General features: G+C 38.5%; 1 pseudogene; it reads right to left on the bottom strand.

Moving 5' to 3' along the window:
• Positions 1-588: 588 nt before the first annotated feature.
• LOC109449079 (G patch domain-containing protein 2-like pseudogene) lies at positions 589-2,396 on the bottom strand (annotated as a pseudogene).
• Between the last annotated feature and the right edge of the window lie 18,115 nt (positions 2,397-20,511).

The raw sequence follows: 20,511 nt of genomic DNA, 5'->3' as shown, positions 1-20,511 counted from the left end.
GAAGCCGTACTTTTTTATATTAGAGTATGAATTTCTGCTGCAGGTCATTGACCTATAAACTAACAATACAAGTCCCATTTAGTACATAAAGGCTTACACTGCAACATGAAGTATAAAGACACAATCCACTGACTACTTAAGTTTGCTGTACAGCTAAAACATCTTCATGACACCAATCTGTGTGTGTATGTATATAGGTGCAGCTGCTGGCGGTCCCACTAGGCCATCAAGAAGACTAGAAGAAGTTCCCAAGTCCCACGCTGCTGGTGTTGTCTTCTGAGGCTCCAAACTGAGACCTTAGTGGAGTTATCAGATTGGCACTCTGAGGGAATCGAGGCCAGGCTCAGAGGCAAGCCTTACCTCCTGCAAGCACAATTCCACACAAAGGTCTTGACTAATTAATATCATTTGGGACTTCCTCAAATGATATTAAAGCTCTACACAGAGAGTACGCAAAAGCAGTTATTAGTTTTTCAAGAAAAGACACACCTGCAAAAAAGCAACAGCTCTGTAAATGGAGCTGTAGGTACCTGGTGAGACAGTAATAGCAATGTAACAAATATAGCATAAAATGACCCTTTTTTTAAAAAAAAATTGCTGCCCCAACACTTTACTTTTTAAAAAACACCAGATTTCCACAACATGATTTTCTAAGAGAAAGAGTCCACTGCTTTGTTCAAAGAGGGACCCAGTCCTGGTGGGGAATGGGCTGGGAATGTCAATTAAGATATGCAAGCCTATATAATACAAAGTCTAATTAATGTTGGTTTCGCAACACCTCATTGGCTCCTGGGGTGAAATACTGCTCTCTAGCTGCATCCAGGGTTCTTTTCTTGTGGCATTTTTAAAAAAACGTAGCTGCAGCTAAATCAGCAGCTTCTCTGCGGCAGAGGTCCTGACCAACCACTTGGAGTTGGGAGATTTCTGGGCCTGTGATGCTGGTGCAGTTGACTCCATTGCATCCACGTGAACCGCATTTGGGCTAGACAGAGATGCTGTGGCCACAGGTTTCCATTTCCTCTTGATGTCACGTGAACATGGGGGTCCGAAGTGTATGTTTGTCTGTCTGGCAGAACAGTGTGCACTGCAGGTCAGCGTCTTCAGTGAGAAGCATCAGCAAGGGAGTAAAGAGGAGAAAGGGGATGAAACCCATGTGCCCAAGCAGAAATGTGAGGACAATCAGAAGCCAACGCTTTATTCTTTTCTTTCTGTCAAGAGTCACTAATGATGTGGCCTGTCCTCTCAGCACCCAAAGTACTTATGTTGGTCTCCTTCCCAACAAGCCTTCTTCGTCCCTTTCTGAGGCATCGAACTGCAGCTCCAGGCAGACGATTCAAGCGAGCATGGTACCCTCTTTGAGTTGGCCGAGAAGGTAAAAGGAATGTGGCATCTGAAAGTGTGTCCAGTCCAGAATCCATTCTTTCTACTTCAGAGCAAGGATCAGGAGCGCACGTGGGCAGGAGATTTGGGACGGTGAATCCTGGAACACATTCTCCTTCATGGAACCAATCACTCTGCTCATCGTCCCCTTGCCGGCCTTCATCATTTGTGAAGAGCCCGGTGTCACTGCTGCTACACACACTGCTGGTTTCACATTCTGACCTGCTCTCATCAGAGCCCTGTTTTTGTTCCTCTGCTTCACACGCCATCCTTTCTTCCCTTCCTGTTTTGCTGAGGAAAGTCCTATTTTCTGCTGATTCACACAATCCGTGCCCAGACGAGGCCCAGGGAGTGTTTTCCTTCCAGCGTGATGCTGCTTCTTAGCAGACTTGTACCTACACCCTCTCTCATGGCCCTAATCTGACAGCTTGAGCTTCTGCCGAAGGCTGGCAGCCACCTCTGATGTCACTCACTTCACCTTCTGCTGGCACCTGAGTTGACAAGGTACATTTTCGGTAAAAAAGTCAGATTCATGCCAAGAATGTTGCTTACTCTTAACAATGGCGCTGAGAACTGGGTGCCGTTTGGCTACCATTGTGTCATCGGAGTCACTAAAATTGGTGACTGGGGCCATTTCTCGACAGTCCTTAATGGCCTCATCCAGACTGGACTCAGAGTCCTCACTGTAGCAGCAGGTATGCTCTGCCAGGTGAGTGAAGTCTGAACGGCGCTTCCCGCCTCTCGGTTTGCGAAGTTGCTGCCTGTGCTGCCGAGGGCTCAAGGCCATATCCTCCCACAGCTCGCCAAGGTTATTCTGTTCAGATGTCTGCTCCAAGGCTGAGGTTAAGTCATGTACCAGCTCATCCATGAGGCCACATTAGCTGTCGCGGGTACCTCCACTGGTGGCCTCCGCTGGCCTCGCTTTTTTGGCAGAGTCTCCCTGCTGGGGGTTCCCTCTCTGACCTCATTTCCGGTATCCCTCTGCCCATTTTTTTTTTTTTAATTATTGGGGAAGGGGAACAGAGTTTATTGGGGAACAGTGTGTACTTGGGGAACAGTGTGTACTTCCAGGACATTTTTTTTTTCCCAAGTCAAGTTGTTGTCCTTTCAATCTTAGTTGTGGAGGGCGCAGCTCAGCTCCAGGTCCAGTTGCCAGTTGCTAGTTGCAGGGGGCGCTGCCCATCATCACTTGTGGGAGTCCAACCCGCAACCTTGTGGTTGAGAGGATGCATTCCAACCAACTGAGCCATCCTGGAGCTCAGCAGCACCTCAGCTCAAGGTGCTGTGTTCAATGTTAGTTGCAGGGGGCGGAGCCCAGCATCCCTTGCTGAACTTGAGGAGTTGAACTGGAAACCTTGTGGTTGAGAGCCCACTGGCCCATGTGGGAATCGAACCTGCAGCCTTCAGAGTTAGGAGCATGGAGCTCTAACCGCCTGAGCCACCAGGCCAGCCCCCTCTGCCCATTTTTTAATTGCATTGTTTGTCTTTTGTTGTTGAGGTGTATGAGTTCCTTATATATTTTGGATATGGTAATATACAGAGTTAACACAGTCCCCATCAAAATCCCAATGGCATTTTTTTATAGAACAAAAAATCATCAGATTTGTATAGATTCACAAAAGACCCTGAATAGCCAAAGCAATCCTAAGAAAATTACTAATCCTAAAGAGATATCACACTCTCTGACTTCAGCTTATACTACATAGCAACAATAATCAAAACATGATTGTACTGGAAGGGAGAGGTTTTTGTTTTGTTTTGTTTTGTTTTGCAGATTAATAAATCTTTTGCCCGGTTTTTTAGCCAATATAAATATGCACTCTTGTAGTATCTTGGACTTGATTTAAAACAGTTGAAACATTCCACCCAGTCCCTGGGAAATTTCAGATTAATATCTGGCTACATCGAGTTAATTATATAAGCACTGGGCTAGCCACTCCAGGGAGCAGCTTCTAAGTGACTTAATCTGCTCAGCTGAACTCAAATGCCTTCATTTCCCCAAATTGGCACATTTAGGGAAATTTGCGGAATGTTCTCATCTAAGAGAACAAGATTAAAAAATTTCTACATATTTAAAGATACAGATATTCAAACTAGTGTATATTCATTTTATATATGTGAGTATATATAATATGCATAACATATATATGTTTGTATATAGACATATATTTATCTTGGTAACTAGTTGTTGAATAATAACTCCTTGCTTACGGAGAACTCAAAGTGTAATCCCAGCTATGACTTTCCTGTCTGCACTGTTTTGGGGAGGCAGGGAAGGCAGGAACAGGAAAGGAGGGAGAAACTGAAACTGAGGTTCCCTCAGAGATCACTTGGTGAATTTGACCAAGCTCCAACAGAAATATCTGCCTTTGTTATACTTTGATGCTTGTAGGAAAATGAAGTCCGTTCCCATGGCCTTTGACTGCCTTCAGTTATTTAGAGTGGATTTGTCTGGGTTGAGTTCCTAGTCACCTAAATTTTTATGAGGAGCAATCAATTCTTCCTGATCTTTGCTGTGTTTAGAATGCCACACCTAGGGATAGATGGAGAAAAGCTCTCTAAGGACTTGGAATCCTACTCTTACCACAGTCCATATCACCATACAAACATGACTCAGAACTATGCCCCTGACATGCCTAATACTGCTGAGCAGGAAAGGGAACAGAGCAACCCATGTGGACCCCGGACCTCTCCCCGTCTTTCTATTTGGCACCCACACTAGGAAAGGCAAATAATTTAAGGAATGTTCACCAGTGGAGGCCCCAATGCTTAAGAAAATCCACTGGGCTATTTAGTGGACAGACCTGAAATTTCCTTCCTTTTCATATTTCAGTCTCAGATCCTCAGAACTTTTGTCCAGGAGGGGAAATCTGAGGTGGTTGCTGCTGCTCAGCTAAAGCTAATCTGCTTTCGTATAGCAAGAAGTCCATGACTCAAACAGAGCCCTGCTCCTTCCTTAGCAGAGCGGATGATAGATTGGAAGCGAGACCCTAGACAAGTATTGACTAACTCTTCCCTCATCCTACCCTAACAAGTGGACCACAAAATGATGAAGTCTTCTTTTAATTTAATGCTTTGCATGTCCTGTCAAGATTTAGCTCATCCTGTTTGGTGTGGGGGGAAAACAGTCACAATAATAAGAATTTGGCTCTGTGTAGAAGCTGATGTTCTTAACTCCCCAGGGTCTATTTGAAGAATTATCATTATTAAAAAAAAAAGTGCATTGGGTAAAATAAACATATATATTTAATTCGTAAAGAAGAAATGTATAAGATGTTTTTTGCTCTCTTCTTTTGAAAATGACTACTGTATCTTTGTAATTTTTTTTTTTTTAATCTATAACAAACACATTAAAGAGACATTTTCTTAGGCTCAGACCTAAATCCTTTTCCTGGGATTTTTTCTTTTCTTTCTTCTTCCTTTCTCTACTGTCCTTTTCGTATCTCTGCTCTCTGATTTTCTCCCATTTCTAAAGTTAAAACCAGGAAGAGAAATGAAAGAAAAAAACTGGGTGTGTACTGACTTCACTTGTAAGAACACATTTTTATTGGCATAAGTAAATAGGGAAAGCTATAAGCCTGAGCATGCCTAAGTTAGCTGGCAAAATTTGCCTTAAATATTTTCAATTTATTCTGAGAAGAATCATTGAACTAAAGGTCCAGATCCCAGAAGGAAGAAAAAAATGTCCCTAACACCATCTCATGCTGAATTAACTCATGGCTTCCTTGGATATAAATTAAACATGGTGTAGTTATGAAATGCTTTTCATTGCGTGCGTCTGGGCATTTGTGGAAGAGAGACTGAGTGCACCAGGTTATGTGTATTTATTCATTTCAAGCTTCCTTGCCAAATTTTGAGTAGCTGCATGATTTCCTGGAATTAGTAACACTTGAAAGTACTGTTAAGTTTTGTTTTACTTAACTCTTTCACTTTTGCTTCTCCTTACTCCAAATGGGATCTCGGAGCTGGAAGATTCTAACCCTCTCACTTTATACATATAGAAAATTAGGACCAGTGGCCAGCTCCAGCTCTCCTGAGCTCCACATAGTACCCTTTTTTTATAACTTTATTCTGGTTTTATACTTTAGATAAAAACCATGCTCTTCCATTGTTTGATTAAAGTTTAAATTTATAACTGGGTGTGTACTGACTTCACTTGTAAGAACACACTTGTATATTTGAAGCCATCTGGGAGGCAATTATATTAAGCAAGATGATTATCCATAAACAACAATATATGATCAACAGTTAGACGTGATGTTCAAAATATTTAATAACTGGCAGAGCACCTACACTGATCCACTGACACAGACACCAGCTATAAATATCTGGCCTTGGCAGAGATGAATGTTGGGGAGAATTCACTTTTGGGGGGATGTATTACATTAGACTATTTCCAGTTGGTGTGGGTTCTGAGGCCTGGGGCTTGCACCAAGGGTTGTATCTTTGCAGGCTTTTAATTTCTTGGGCTTTGCTGGCAACATATCTCCTTTGAAGCCTACTAGCTTCTGTTGATTTATATTTGTTTAATTTCACAGATCTTGATTAGTTATGATTCTTGAATCAAGAGCTAAGTCCGAGAAATTCTGTCAGATATTATCAGGTTCTAGTGCTTCGTCCATTCGGTAAGTCTTCAGCATTCAACTTGGCAGTGGGCCTCTTGGCAGTGAAAAACTATATTGGAGAAGACAATTCATCTCCCCCTTGCCCCACATTACATTTCATAGAATCTTTGTTACAATGAGAGTAATTATCATCTCTGTCAATAAAAAGAGCCCAAAGGATGTATTATGGGCTGGAAAATCAGACTTTTATAGGTCTCAATCTTAGAGTCAACCATATTTCACCTACTTTTCTTCCTCTAACTTTAGCTTGGTGCAGAGAATCCAGCTTCTTAACTCTGCAAAGCTCAAGCCCATCTGCCATTCAACCGTATTGGATTTGTGGCCATAGGCAAAATGTATCTTTCATAGAAAAGCTGTATTTCCTCCCTCCTTGCCTTTCAGGCAGGCAACAATTGATAAATGCTTGTCACTTTTATGGGTTTAAGTGAAGTTTTCAGGAGGTAAACAACACACTCTAATATCCTTATATTTTTCCCACCAAGCCACCCAAAATCAAGGCTTGGTACCAGGCTGTGCTCTGATTTTACTTTAAAATACAGGCGGGGGGGGGGGGGGAGGGGGGGGAGAAGATAGGCACACAGCATATCAGATAAAGGATTGCTATAAAAAATTTATAAAGAATTCTTAAAACTCAACATAAGTAAGCAAGCAACCTATTTGGAAAATGGGCAAAAGATCTGAACAGACACGACACTAAAGAAGATACACAGACAGCAAATAAACATAGGAAAAAATGCTGAACATCACATGTCATTAGGGAATTGAAATTAAAGTAACAGTCATTCAAAGTCAGAAAAGAAATTTTGATGCACTAATTACTTTTAATATACTGTTATTTTAATTTATGTATCCATTTACCTACTAAGGGACATCTTGGTTGCTTCTAGATTTTGACAATTATAAATAAAGTTGCTATAAGCACCCATGTGCAGGATTTTATGTGGATACAGAAGTTTTCAATTCATTTGGGTAAATACCAAGAAGCATGATTTCTGTCGTATGGTAAGAGTGTGTTTAGTTTTGTAAGAAACTGCCAAGCTGACTTCCAGAGAAACTGCACCATTTTGCATTCCCATGAGCAATGAATGAGAGTTCCTGTTGCTCCTTATAACCCAAAGTCTTCTCCAATATTTGGTGTTCTTAGTGTTTTAGAGTTTGGTCATTCTTTTCTGACTTTGGATGAGGCTGAAGGAGAAAGGAAGGTATTAATCCCCTTTCCGTGACTAGGGTGAGTTTCAGATATGATGCTCAGGCATGCTTGTGAACTTTTCAAACCTTTGGTAATCTGAATCACCCACCAAGATTTCATCTCCTCCATGTAGGAGAAGTGTTGGACAGGCAGGAAAACCTAGTCACTACTGCAGACTGGGAAAGAAAAGTTGGGGGTATTGAAGTCCCTTGAAGATTCTGGAAATACTCATTTCATGTGATTACTCATAAGGCAGCTTTTTAATGAAATCACTATGTCACAGATGGTATTCTTGGTTTCACATTGCATATCACAATTAGTAAGTGAAAGATTTATTCTTGTGGAATGTGAAACCCCCTCATAGTAGAGTTTGAATTAATAAGATATATAAGCCCTTGAGTGTAAATTTGAAAATCTTTACCTCACTTGAGAAGAAACAGAGTTCTTTTAGTATAAAGTAAAATTAATTACATGACTGGCCCATCCACAGTTAAGTTTTTGCCAACCAAAATTATGTAACTGTATCTTGCTGATTTGTTTCTCTGCAGTTTGGTTTCTAAGAGAAGCAAGCTTTCTTCTTAAGTTTAATTCAAATTCCATTCCAGGAGCAAAGATAACTGTTTATTTTCACGTACCATTTTTGTTTCTCTGTGGTTTCACTATGAGAAGTAATCCAAGGAAGAAGAAAGCTGTTATAGTATGCTTGTATTTCTCTATATAAGTGAGCTCTTTTAAAGTCCTTCATATAAGTAGAGTATGTAGTTATAATGCAATATTCATTTATTTGCAATAATAAAAATTGAGGATTCATATAAAATAAATTTTCATTGTTCTATATAAATGATTATTTTACATGATGACCAATATAGCAAACTCCATTGTCTATATCTCTCTATGGTCATTGTTTCTTTTTATTCATTTTGGTTCTTCTTATATTTATAGGACATGAAAGACCTTGTTGAATCTCTACCTACAAGGCAAAGCCAGTCTACATGTAAACAATGGTCAAAATGGAAACAGAAAAGAAGAGAAAATTTAAAATTAGTACATGTAAACTAAGGGATAAAAACGGAAAAAAGAAAATGGATATTTACTGAGCACTTTATTATACATACAATCATATAGTAATTTCAAAGTAATCACATATGGAATGTTGTGCGTGCGTGCGTGCGTGTGCGTGTGTATGCATGCAGCTCAGTTCTCTGGTGGTTTTTCTTTCCGCAATAGTTCTTTGAAGTTGCTTCCACAGAATGGGCAGACACTGGAGACCAACATGTAGATTTCTCTGTGCAGCTTCCTTCTCTCTGGCACTCAGCTCAGTGAGATGGCCATGCTGTGCTTGGGTTACCTCTCCTTGTGCCAAAGTCTGAAAAGTGCCTACAGGCAGAAAGCCAGATGGTCCCCAGGCTCACCCTGTTTGTTTCCTTTCTCTACAACTGCCTATTGTTCAATATCTGAAAACAATGATTGCATACAAAGCTGTTTATGGTAGGAAGATTAGTCCAATACTAAGTACCCCAGCGAGTGGTTGGAATAGAAAGTTATGTTAGTTAATTTAAGTCTAGTACATCCTTAATTAAGAATACACTCTTGGGATTTCTAGTAACTTTTTAAAAACCTACTATAAGTGAGTCTGCTACTTATTTTTTTAGCTGAACAAAAGAGGCTTGGTTAATTAACCTAATTAGAATCTAGAAATGAATTTTTCTTTGGTGGAACAAGCGGTGGTCAAGACATTCAGGCTTCCTGGGGATGCTGTTCCAGCACTTCTGTGCCAGCCCGAACCAGGCTGTGCAGCTAGTGAGCCCAGCGCCTACGGTACATCCTTTGGAATGGCCCTTACATTGAGGATCAAAAAGCACACTCCATTGTTCAGCAAATTTCCTGGAGGAGTGATAACTGACTCTAGGAAGTTAGCTGAGGTCTATGGCTAGAATTTATTACTTTTACCAGAAGTCTGAGCCTTCCATGAACGACATGGGTTGGGCATGTGATTAAAAACAGAATTTGGACTTCACCAAGCTAACATAAACAGGTGATAGGCCCGACCGTTGCTGATCAGTGTTTGTTTGCAGAATACTGTCTGACCCTTGACTTCACGGTTACTTAGAAGCCAGCTTACGAGAGGAGGAGAGCGCTAGCCCTTCATTAAAAAACCTAAGTATTTGAGGTTACTAAAAAGAATCTGACTTCTATAAACAACCAAAGGTCCTTAAGTCAGTTCACAACACCCTTTAGAATGTTGAACAGTTGGAATTGTTCACCTTTGCCTAGATCCCCTGGGGGCTGTGAGTTATAGATGTATCTATCACCTGGCCATGGAGTTCGGGACAGCAGGCCAAAGTACTCATTGGCTAACAATCTTTGTGCTTTGAGCTCAACAGTGTAAACAACTCACAGGCCAAGAGTGTAAACAACATCTAGAACCCTTGCTTTTCTCCCTGAAAATGTACCATAGCACTCAAAACATAGGAGCACATAAATGTCACCATTATTAGTCACTAAGTACAGGGATCAGTAGTTAAAATGACACTCACATATGTTACAATACTGGTCCACAGGAGCTATTTAGTAAATCTGTGTATTTTACCAATAACATCACTTGTGTTTTTCTCAGTTCCTTGTGTTATAAAACCCTAGGAAAGAACTCCCTTCATCATTTCGAAATAGGAATTCTGAAATCCTGGGTGGATCCAGGAGTTCAAGCGGAGGGCTCTGGCAAAGAACTATCTTGTTTTAAACTTACCAAATGAGGACAGAAAAGGCACCACAGGTTAAACCTCACAAGCTCAGGAAACTGAAAGAACATGTGAACATAAAAAAATTCATAACTAAAGGTGGGCCCTGGCAGGAAGTCACATCTTTAGCCTGAAGCTTCCTTCATAAGGTCAATCTTCACCTTAAGTGAGCCTGTCTATTGTCTTTTTGCACCTAAGACGATATTCTTGGAATGTCAGTAATCCCTTTTTCCAGACCAGACCAGGAAACTACAGAATCCCTCATTAATATACTTGTCCCTTGATTAACATCTCTATGTGGACTATTAATTGTCTGTACTCTATATGAAAAAAGTCCCTCTCTCCAATTTACTTTTATCCAATCCCAGAGATTTCCCCTGCTTTACTTTCTCCCACCCCCTTAATCTATTACCAGTGGATTTCATGTAACCCTCCTCCTTTGATTCTATGTATAAAATAAACCACAAACTGCCATTTTGCAGAGCATTTTCTCAATCTGTTGAGATTTTGTTTCCCAGCAATTGTCATCAACTTGGCTCACATAAGTTCTTATAAGCTTCCTCTTAGGCTGGATGTTTTTTCGTCAACGCAAATAAAGAATAACTAAATTCATCTTTTGAGGTGTCACATGTATTGAAATGTGTGGAAGTATTCATGTTTGTAATCATTTTCCCTAATGTTTCAACATGTTTTAACTTGGATTATGAAATCTCGTACAAATCAACAACTGAATCTTAACATAAGTACTCAGGCGAATACCAAAAATTCTCTCTGATTTCACCACTCACATCCTAATGTGAAAACGTATTCTACAATTAGAAACCCTTTGCTCTCTGTTCATTTTATCTTCTTATTTTTCTATTACTCTACTGTGAATTAGAGTAGGTCTGCGGTGGCACCACCCTCTTTTCAGCCCTCCCTGCCCTGCCCTCTGACCTGCTCTCACACAGGCCTTGGCCACTCAGCCTTTGTGCATTCACTCCATGTCCTTAACCCAACCTAACGAGAATGGTGCCTCTTAGGGAAGAAGGCTATCCTTCTGTGTACTTTTCCTGATAAGGGTATTTCAGCCACCTGGGAAGCTCAGGGAATGCTTTTTTCTGAAGGCACATCTCCCCTTTCCAAAATAACTGTCTAAAACTAAAGCCAGCCTCGATTTAAGGGTGGACAATAAATTGTTTTACACGCATGGTGATCTGCCCACTGACAAACAAAAATGGACGCATGACAAGAGTTGAGAAAAAGCTGTGAGTGGAGGCAAAGTGCTTTCTCTGCAGAGCTAAATGGTGTGGAAACATATTGCCATCTCTTTTTACTGAGGGCTGTGTGTGTAGTATTTACTGTATTTTATGATGGCAAGACTAATCCATAATTACCATAGCTGTCTGGAAAACAACAAAGCACAAAGATGAATAGAAAAGAATCCATAGTTTCACAGCCAGAGATAATGCATGGTAATCATGTTAATTCACAGGTGCATTTCTATTCAGTCACTTAAAGAAGGACATGTCCTACCCACTGTTTTGTTATATAATTGCTGTTTTCTCTAATCAATACATGGAGATGTGTTTCACATCATTAACTATTCTCCTGCTACAAGATTCTTGATTGATACGTCTGGTCTACAAATTAGATCTAACATAATGTTTAATATAGATTTAAGATTGGATTTAATATAGATTTAAGGTTGGGTTAATATAGATTTAAGTTGGATTATATTAAAACTGCCACTTTTTTAGTCAAATAGTTGAATATCATCAATTTTATGGGTTTCCACCTAATATTTTCCTATTACTGGAGCCTTAGGTTAATTCCAATTTTTTATTTTGTAAATAATGATGCAATGAACATTTTGCACATAAATCTCTTTGCAAACTGTGATTGTTTTCTCAGGAAAAATTCCTAGTCGTGAAACTGCTGATCTAAAAGGACGAACATTTTTATGGCCTGTGATACATGTTGCCAACTTTCCCTCTAGATAATGCTGTTTTGTAATCTCTTTGGTATCTTTATTGCTTTTTTTTTAAAACTCCATTATTTTGTTCAGCTAATCCTCGTATTAATACCATGAAATCCTGTGACTGTTGGCTACCTTCCCAGCATAGTCTTCTAGTTTAAATTTCATCAAATAATACTTGTGTGCCCAGAACCTTTATAAATCCTTAGTTAACTAGGTGAGATGATAACGCTTGCTCAAATCCAGTCACCCCGCTTTTTATTTCATGAGACCTAGTTAAAGAACTGGAAGGACTGCCCTACCTTCCACTCAAGTCACTTCCTGTAGACTGCACGATCAGGTCTAATTCCAAGCACAGTGTCCATTGCCTAATTTATGGGTATCAAATAGGCTGCATGAGAGATGCAAAAGTCACTATTTTGATTTGCTTCTTGGTTGTTTTAGACAGAGAGTGGTGATACAGTGAAGGAAAGCTGAGGAGGGTGGGGAGATGGTGTGGGTACCTGTGTGTGTGTGTGTGTGTGTGTGTGTGTGTGTGTGTGTGTATTAGGGAATCCTGAAGTTTACTCTTCTATAGGTAACAACTGATTGAGTAGAAAGTTGTTGTTCTCTTTAAAGTACCAAGTTCTAAAAAAGATTTTTCTTTTTTTAAGTGTGAACTAGCCATAGTGTTGGTCAAAAGCTCGGGTGACAAACCCTGTGTCTGAAGCATTCTGGTTTTAAAATCTCTTTGCATTTTGGAAATTATAGTAAGAGACTTCAGGGACATGTTTGCACTTGACTTGAAAAATGCTATCCATTAATGTCAACGGCAAGTGAAAAAATTTTTGAACAAAAAAAAAAGGAAAAAGAAAAATGCTATCCAAGTGAAAGCAATCTTGAAAAAGAAGAACAAATTTGGAGGTATCACACTCCCTGATTTCAAACTATTACAAAACTATCATAATCAAAACAGTATGGTACTGGCACAAAAGCAGACACATAACTCAATGGAACAGAATAGAGAGCTCAGAAATCAACCCTTGCTTATATGATCAATTAACCTACAACAAAGGAAGAAAGAATATACAATGGAGAAATGATAGTTTCTTCAATAAGTGATGTTGGAAAACTGACAGATCCATGCAAAAATGAAACTGAACCACTGTCTTTCACCATATATTAAACTCAAAAATGATTAAAGTCTTAAATGTAAGACCTGAAACTGTAAAACTACTAGAAGAAAATACAGGTAGTAAACTCTTTGACACCAGTCTGAGTAATATCTTTCTGGATATGTCTCCTTGAGCAAGGGAAACAAAAGCAAAAACAAATAAATGAGATTACATCAAACTAAAAGTCTTCTGCACGGCGAAAGATACCATCAACAAAACAGAAAGAAAAACTACTGAGTAGGAGAAGATAGGCACAAATGATATAACCGATAAGTGGTTAATATCCAAAATATATGAGGAACTCATACAACTCAACATTGAAAAAAAACCTGATTAAAAAATGGGCAGAGGACATGAATAAGCATTTATCCAAAGAGGATATAGATAGCCAACAGACATATGAAAAGAAGCTCAACATCACTAATCAAAGAGAAATGAAAATCAAAACTACAAGATACTACCACATACCCGTCAGAATGTCTATTATCAAAAAGTCAACAAATAATGAGTGTTGGCAAAGATGAAGAGGAAAAGGAACCCTCCTGCACTGTTGGTAGAATTGTAAATTAGTGCCGCCACTATGGAAAACAGTATGGAGGTTGATCAAAAAACAGAACTACCATATGACCCAGCAATTCCACTTCTGGGTATATATACAAAGAAAATGAAAACAATAATTAGAAGAGATATATGGACCCCTATGTTCATTACAGCATTATTTACAATAGCCAAGATGTAGGTGCAATCTAGATGTCCACTGAAAGATGAATGGATAAAGAAGATGTGGTATATATACTGGAATATTACTCAGCACTAAAAAAAGAATGAAATCTTGCCATTTGCAACAAAATGGATGGATCTAGAGGGCGTTATGCTAAGTGAAATAAGTCAGACAGAGAAAGGTAAATACTGTATGATTTCACTTATATGTGGAATCTAAAAATATATATAAAATAAATGAACAAGCAAAACAAAACAAAAACAGACTCATAGAAACAGAAAACAAACAGATGGTCGCCAGAGGGACAGGGGTTGGGGGGATGGGTTAGAAAGGAGAGGGGATTAAGAAGTACAAATTACCAGTTACAAAACAGTCACAGGATGTAAAGTACAGCATAGGGAATATAGTCAATAATGTTGTGATAACTGTGTATGGTGTCAGGTGGGTACTAGACTTATCAGGGTGATCACTTCATAAGGTACATAAATGTCTAATTACTCTGTTGTACACCTGAAACTAATATAATATTGTGTGTCAACCATAATGGAAAAATTAATTTTAAAAAATTTAATAAAAATAAACTAATGCCAAAGGGAGGGGGAGAATGAAGAGGAATAAGAAACAAAAGTATAGGTGTAGGAATAGGGTTAGTGTTAGGATTAGGGTTTGGTACAGGTTCAGGTTTAAGATTAGGCTTAAAGTAACTGTTTAGGGTTAGGGTTCATAAAGTTAGTGTTAGGTTTAGGGTTTGGGTTATAAAAACAAAAAGAAGAAAACAATCCAGGTTTTTTTTTTAAATGGCCAAAAAACTTAAAGATGTTTCACCAAAATAAAAAGTAAAAAAAAAAGAAAAATTTTATTCAAAATATTCTTACATATGGACATCTAGACAATGCAGAGTCAACATCTTTACCAAAAGCAATTTCTCTTCCAGATGTTGTCTGGGTCAGTGGTCCTTCAGTTGCTGCCGCGTCCAGCGCAACACGGGCAATGAGGGAACGAGAAGGGGCGGCGTTAGGTTAAGTTTTTAAGAAAGAAAGAAACAAAGACTTAATGTAGTTAAATCTCAGAGGGCCAAGGGTCTCACAGTCATTTAAGGACTGGAGCCCTGAATCGGACTGACTGGTGGCTTTTACTGATAATCATACAAGGAAGTAGCATTGTTTTTTACACGATCTGTGAGACTCATCCATCATATCACAAAAGTGCATCAAATCAATTATCCCTGTCCACTAGCAGCCAGAGCAGAAAGTCCTATGATGACTTAGGTGAGGTATGCACCTTCCTGGGGACAAGTCTCTCATGTTGAAACTGTTCCATTGAGCTAAGCAGAGAGAGCTGATCTTTATCGCTCTCATGACTTCTCTCACAATCAGGTGAGTAGAGGAAAGCCAGAGTCAGCAGTGGCTTTTCCCAGGCAGGGGGAAAGGGAGGCAAGGTTCCTTCCCATATCTTTCAAGGTAGCTCATTGGGGGTCCCCACAACAACCTGTCTTAGGTTGTTCCTCACGTGAGAAATCTTACCCGTCCTTGGCTGCAAACCATCTTTTTGGGGACCAGACAGAGAGACATGAGGTGGAAACATCATGATAAAACAAAGTCCCAGAAAGGCACAATCTCACAGACTCTTCCTTCTTTAAGAAAAGACACAGGGGGACAGTCGGCTAGGCTGCTGTGTGACAACAAGTTGCCACTTGCTGAACTTTCTGAAATCCTTTTCCATACAAATCATATAACTTATCAGCCCCAAACATCTTATTTTGCCAGTGGACCTTAGCTAGTAACTGCTAGCTTTATAGCTTTTAATTGCTTTGAGGGTAATTGCTTTTTGGAGCCAAAAAAAGGTATTATGATCTTTAGACTCATATTAACCTACCTGAGTTTGAATGAGAATCCTGCAATAGACAGTTTACAACCTGACAATGTACACACAGCCATATAATTTGCTTATACAGAAAATAGACAATGCACACATGGGGTTACTGAGTCATATTAAGAAATTACAGTCAATGTAGTCTTTCCCTATTTCTAGGATATGCTAACTCATATTAGACATTTTCTGATAAAAATTTATTAAAAACAATACTGAAGTTTATTAAAACAATACTGAAATAATAGTTATAACTCAGTAAAGATTTTTAAAAACTACAATATTGAGATGGGCACTCTTTTGCAAGTGCTGGTGAGAGTGTGAATTGAATAACTCTTCTGAAAACAACTTGACAAGATGCTTTAATAAATTTAGAATTTTTATATCTCTTAATCTAGTTATTCTGCTAAGTAAAAGGGCAATTAGATATATGGGAAAAGCTTCATAAACAAATAAAATGTCCACAATATTCTTTTGATTATTTGGAAGAAATTCAAATGTTGTTAGAGGAATGATTTTTAAAAAGTTATATCATATGACAGAATATTATGTACTCATGAAAATTATGTCTTCAAATAATTTTATAAAATGGGAAACAAAAATAGTAAGTGGGTAAAGCAGGATAGACAATACATATGTATTAGGCTGGTACAAAACTCATTGCGGTTTTGCAATTATTTTTAACTTTTTAAACTGCAATTACCTTTGTTCCTAATAATATATACATATATTGTATATACAGAAATTTTTTTCAACATTACAAATTCCCTATCACAGTTTTATTAATATAAACTTAATTGAACAGGAAAAAAATCTTGAATATACCAGAGAAACAAAAACAAAAGACCTATGGTAAGTATGATTATTGATGATTATTGCTTTCTGTTTTACATTTTTCTGCCTATTCTAATTCTCCTAGAATGAATATATATTAGCTTTCATAAAAACAAAATGATTGTGGGGAAAAAAAAACAGAAAAGAGTGAAGGGAAGGAAGGAAGGGAGGGAGGGCGGAGGGTGGGAGAGCTGCTTGTGCCTATAGAGTGGGAGGCACAAAAAAAGTTAGCATATGGGCAGGTGTAATTGACTCTGAAAATCATGAAAAAGTAGCTCTGATACTGTATCATGGCCTGGGGAGGAATATATTTGGCTCTCAGTGTTCTACTGGGACATATATTAGCGCTCCCACGCCCAGTTTTGGCTGTACAGAGGCAAGTACCACAACCACAGCCTGTTCAGGCCATGGTGGGCAGTGGCTCAGCCCACCCTCGGCATGAAGGTCTGGGTCACTTAACCAGGCAAGCCACATAGGCTGACAGCAGTACTAAGACAAAGGATGGTAATCTAAAGGGAGTGGAGGAAGAAGACAATGGAGTGTCAGTTACTGCCCCAGTCCCCACGGTAGCAGCAGGGATGATAGCGCATCCCATTAAATCTTTTCTTGTAACTTTTCCCAGAAAATTTGGATCAACAAGGATCCTGACGAATCTATGCCTAGATAGAGCGAATTTAAATGTAAGAAGTGGATCTGGACATTATATGGGGAGGATATAGTAAGTGCTATGGATGCCACACCCACATCCCTTTAACAAGCTGGTGCCCCAATTACCACCCAGCCACTGTGGTGGTTGTTCCTTCTCCAGAGACTTATTTCTCAGTCAACAGGAACTATTTCAAGATGTTATGCCCTCTCATTCCACCACGCACTGAGCAGCGTGAAGACAATGTCTGGCTGACACAGGGGATCAAAAAGCCCGGCCCCTTGGCTCAATGCAGGATAAACTAAGGTACTGGGGGTTGGGTTTCAATATATGACTGGGGGGAAAGGGAACAATTTAGTCCATAACAAATGTTAATATAGATCAAAGAGTTTTTGACATACAGCCATAAATTCTACCTCCTAAAAATATTTATTGGCCTTGAACTCAGACAGTAGGTTTCATCTATGAGTAATTACTTCTGTAGTATACTGAAAGGCATGATGTCCTTCTCTGTAGTCCTAGGAAAGATGCTATCTGCATTTGGAATAATCATTTTAAAGTCATTTAATCATTTAGGAGACAGTAGATCTCCCCTCTCACACACCCTTCCCCAAAAGGCTGTCTGGGTCAGTTTCCTACATTTCTATGTGGAGGAAGAGTCAGTTTGGAGTCTGGAAATCTGAATGCTATTTATGGTTTTATCTCCATCTAGTTTGATAGTTTTAGGAAAGTTACCTCATTTCCTTAAGGCAAGGCAAATTTACCCCGCAGCATTCGCTTTGGGAAAGTTTCCTTTTCAAACTTTTTCACTTAGGTTAAAAATGTGTCAAAGATCATTGGTGCTTCACTATTTTCATGCAGTTTTTTGTCACCATATCTAACACTCAATGACATACAAAGTAACAAACATAATTGTAAGAGTCTAGGCATGCTACCTAAAAAAGGCAAACAAGTTAATCGAGACATGGAACTTTACAACACAAACTCTGACTTCAACAGAGGAAAAAGAAATACAAAGGTTGTTTGGTTTTTTTAATTGGCGCAGATGTTGTGGGTTTTTTCCCTCCATTCCTAATAAAATGTTTCTTTAAAAAAGAGAGTGTCTCTTCCAAGTTATTCCTCTTGGACAGAGTCATCTTGCAGATTATCTGACCACCTTCACAGGGGCAGGGAATAGAAACATCACACAGAAATTCATCAAAATGTTAGCTGAACTAAAGGGCAATAGAATAATAGATTATAAGCCCTTCATTTTTGACGTAGAAAAAAACCGCCAAAAAACCTCAGGTTCTAGATATTAGATGACTAAATCCAGATATAGTCAGAGATAGCACTGGCTCAGTGACGTGATTCTCCACATCAGTGACAATGACTCATGCCGCTTTATGTTTCTTTTAAACCGAACACGATTGCTGGGAACATTATAAATACTTGTATATTAATAATACAATTACCCTAAACTGGTGGTAGAGATTAAAAACAGTAAAACCTTAACAAAAAAGACAGATATTAATTTAATAACCCCAGAGCCATGTAAAATTATTTTAAAAGATTAATATAGTTTGGTAAACTAATTGCTAAATCTGATGATATCACCAAGAAAAGCAACTATGTGATTCTACAACATACTGTGATGTAGAATAGAATAAATCTTTTAGAGGTAGACAGTCATAGAGATTATCCAGTACCAACTTCTAATTTTGAAGATGAGAAAACCAAAGACAAGAATATCCAACTCTCTCTTGAGGAAGGTGAGAGAGCTTTTTGTAAAAGATAATGTGGTACTGATAAGTCAACAGGCAAATAGGTCAATGGAAAAAACTGAGAACTCAGAGAAAAGACCTATGTATATATAGATAGTCTATGTATGACAGAGTTAGTAGAGGAGATGGACAGGAAAAAGGTGGATATATTAATAGAAGTTTCTGGGACAGTTGGCTATCGATATGGAAGAAAAATAACATGGGACATCCTATCTCACTCCATACCAAAACCAAATAAAAATCAATTCCAGGTAGACTGAAAGCACAAATGTTAAGACTAAATAAATGGAGTTTAATAATAAGACTAAATGTTAAGACTAAATAAATGGAGTTTAATACCGTATTAATGACTTGGAGTAGGAAAGAATTTCCTAAACAAGACATAAAAAGAACAAACTATAAAGGAATAGATTTGTGACTACATTAAGAATGTGACTACATTAGGAAAGCGTGCTTATCAAAATATACCATTAAGAGAGTGCAAAGAAAACCCACAAACATACAAGACATTTGCAACACATATAAACAACAAAGGGCACTTATCCAGAATACATGAAACTTTTCCATGAATCAATAAGAATAAAACAATCCAGTAGAAAAAGAATGTTAAAAAAATGTTAACAGTTACTGCACAAAAGATGGAACCCCAGATGAACAATAACATATCAAGAGATATTCAATCTCATTAGAAAGAAATGCAAACTAAAGCCTCAATGGCTTCCCATTGTACATCATTAGCTTGGCAAAAACCCCTACAATATCACATATTGGTAAGTATGCAGAAACTCTTTTCCTGCGGGTGGGACTACCAAGTGGTATGAGCATTCAGCAACTTTCCCTATAAAGTGACATGAATGTAACCTACACCCTAGGTAAACGGCCATGTGCCTCAGGGGGCTTGCATCAGATCGTGCACGAAACATGACTATCCAAAAAAATGAGAAAACACCCACAAGTCTTTTAACAGTTGAGTGGATAAATTGTAGAATAGTTACACAATGGAATTTTAAAAAGCAACAAAAAATTTAAAGCTACAGCTTCATATATCAACATGAATGCATCCTAAAAATAATAAAGTTGAGTGAAAGAAGCAAGTCACAAAAGAATATTTACTGTTCGAGTCCATCCATGTAGAATTCAGGTGGTAAAACGTTTTTAAAAAGCAGTTTTAAAACTTTTTTTAAAGTTTTTAAAAACTTTTTTTAAACAACTGAAGACACGAAAGTTGAGATAGCTATTTTCTCTGGAAATAGTGAACACACACAGGGAGTGGTTCACGTTACTGGACAAGGTAGGAGACCAGTTCTCGATCGAGGTCACGTAGTAGACAAGGTTCTTTTTCAACTTGGGTTATAATTTCATGGCTAATAGTTTCATGGTTTTATGATTATGGCTTACATTATACATATATGTTTTATAGTACCTTCTATAAGTATATTTTACATCACAAAAATGATTTTAAAAGAAAAAAGGCAAGAAACTTAATATAATAGAAAGGGTACTAGACTTGGAACCAGGAGGTACTACCATTAATTCAAATGTTAAAAAGAAAAAAAGTTTTCTATAAACTTCTGGTCGCTTAACTGTTCAGTAGTGGAAAGAGTGTGTGGAGCAACGGGAAGTAGGGTAGTGGGT

The sequence above is a fragment of the Rhinolophus sinicus genome, chromosome 17 (genome assembly GCF_057876585.1).
Source record: "Rhinolophus sinicus isolate RSI-liver-muscle chromosome 17, RSI-T2T, whole genome shotgun sequence".
Taxonomy (NCBI): Eukaryota; Metazoa; Chordata; class Mammalia; order Chiroptera; family Rhinolophidae; genus Rhinolophus; species Rhinolophus sinicus.
Note: the sequence above shows the minus strand (reverse complement) of the source record. Positions and strands in the feature narration are given on the sequence as shown.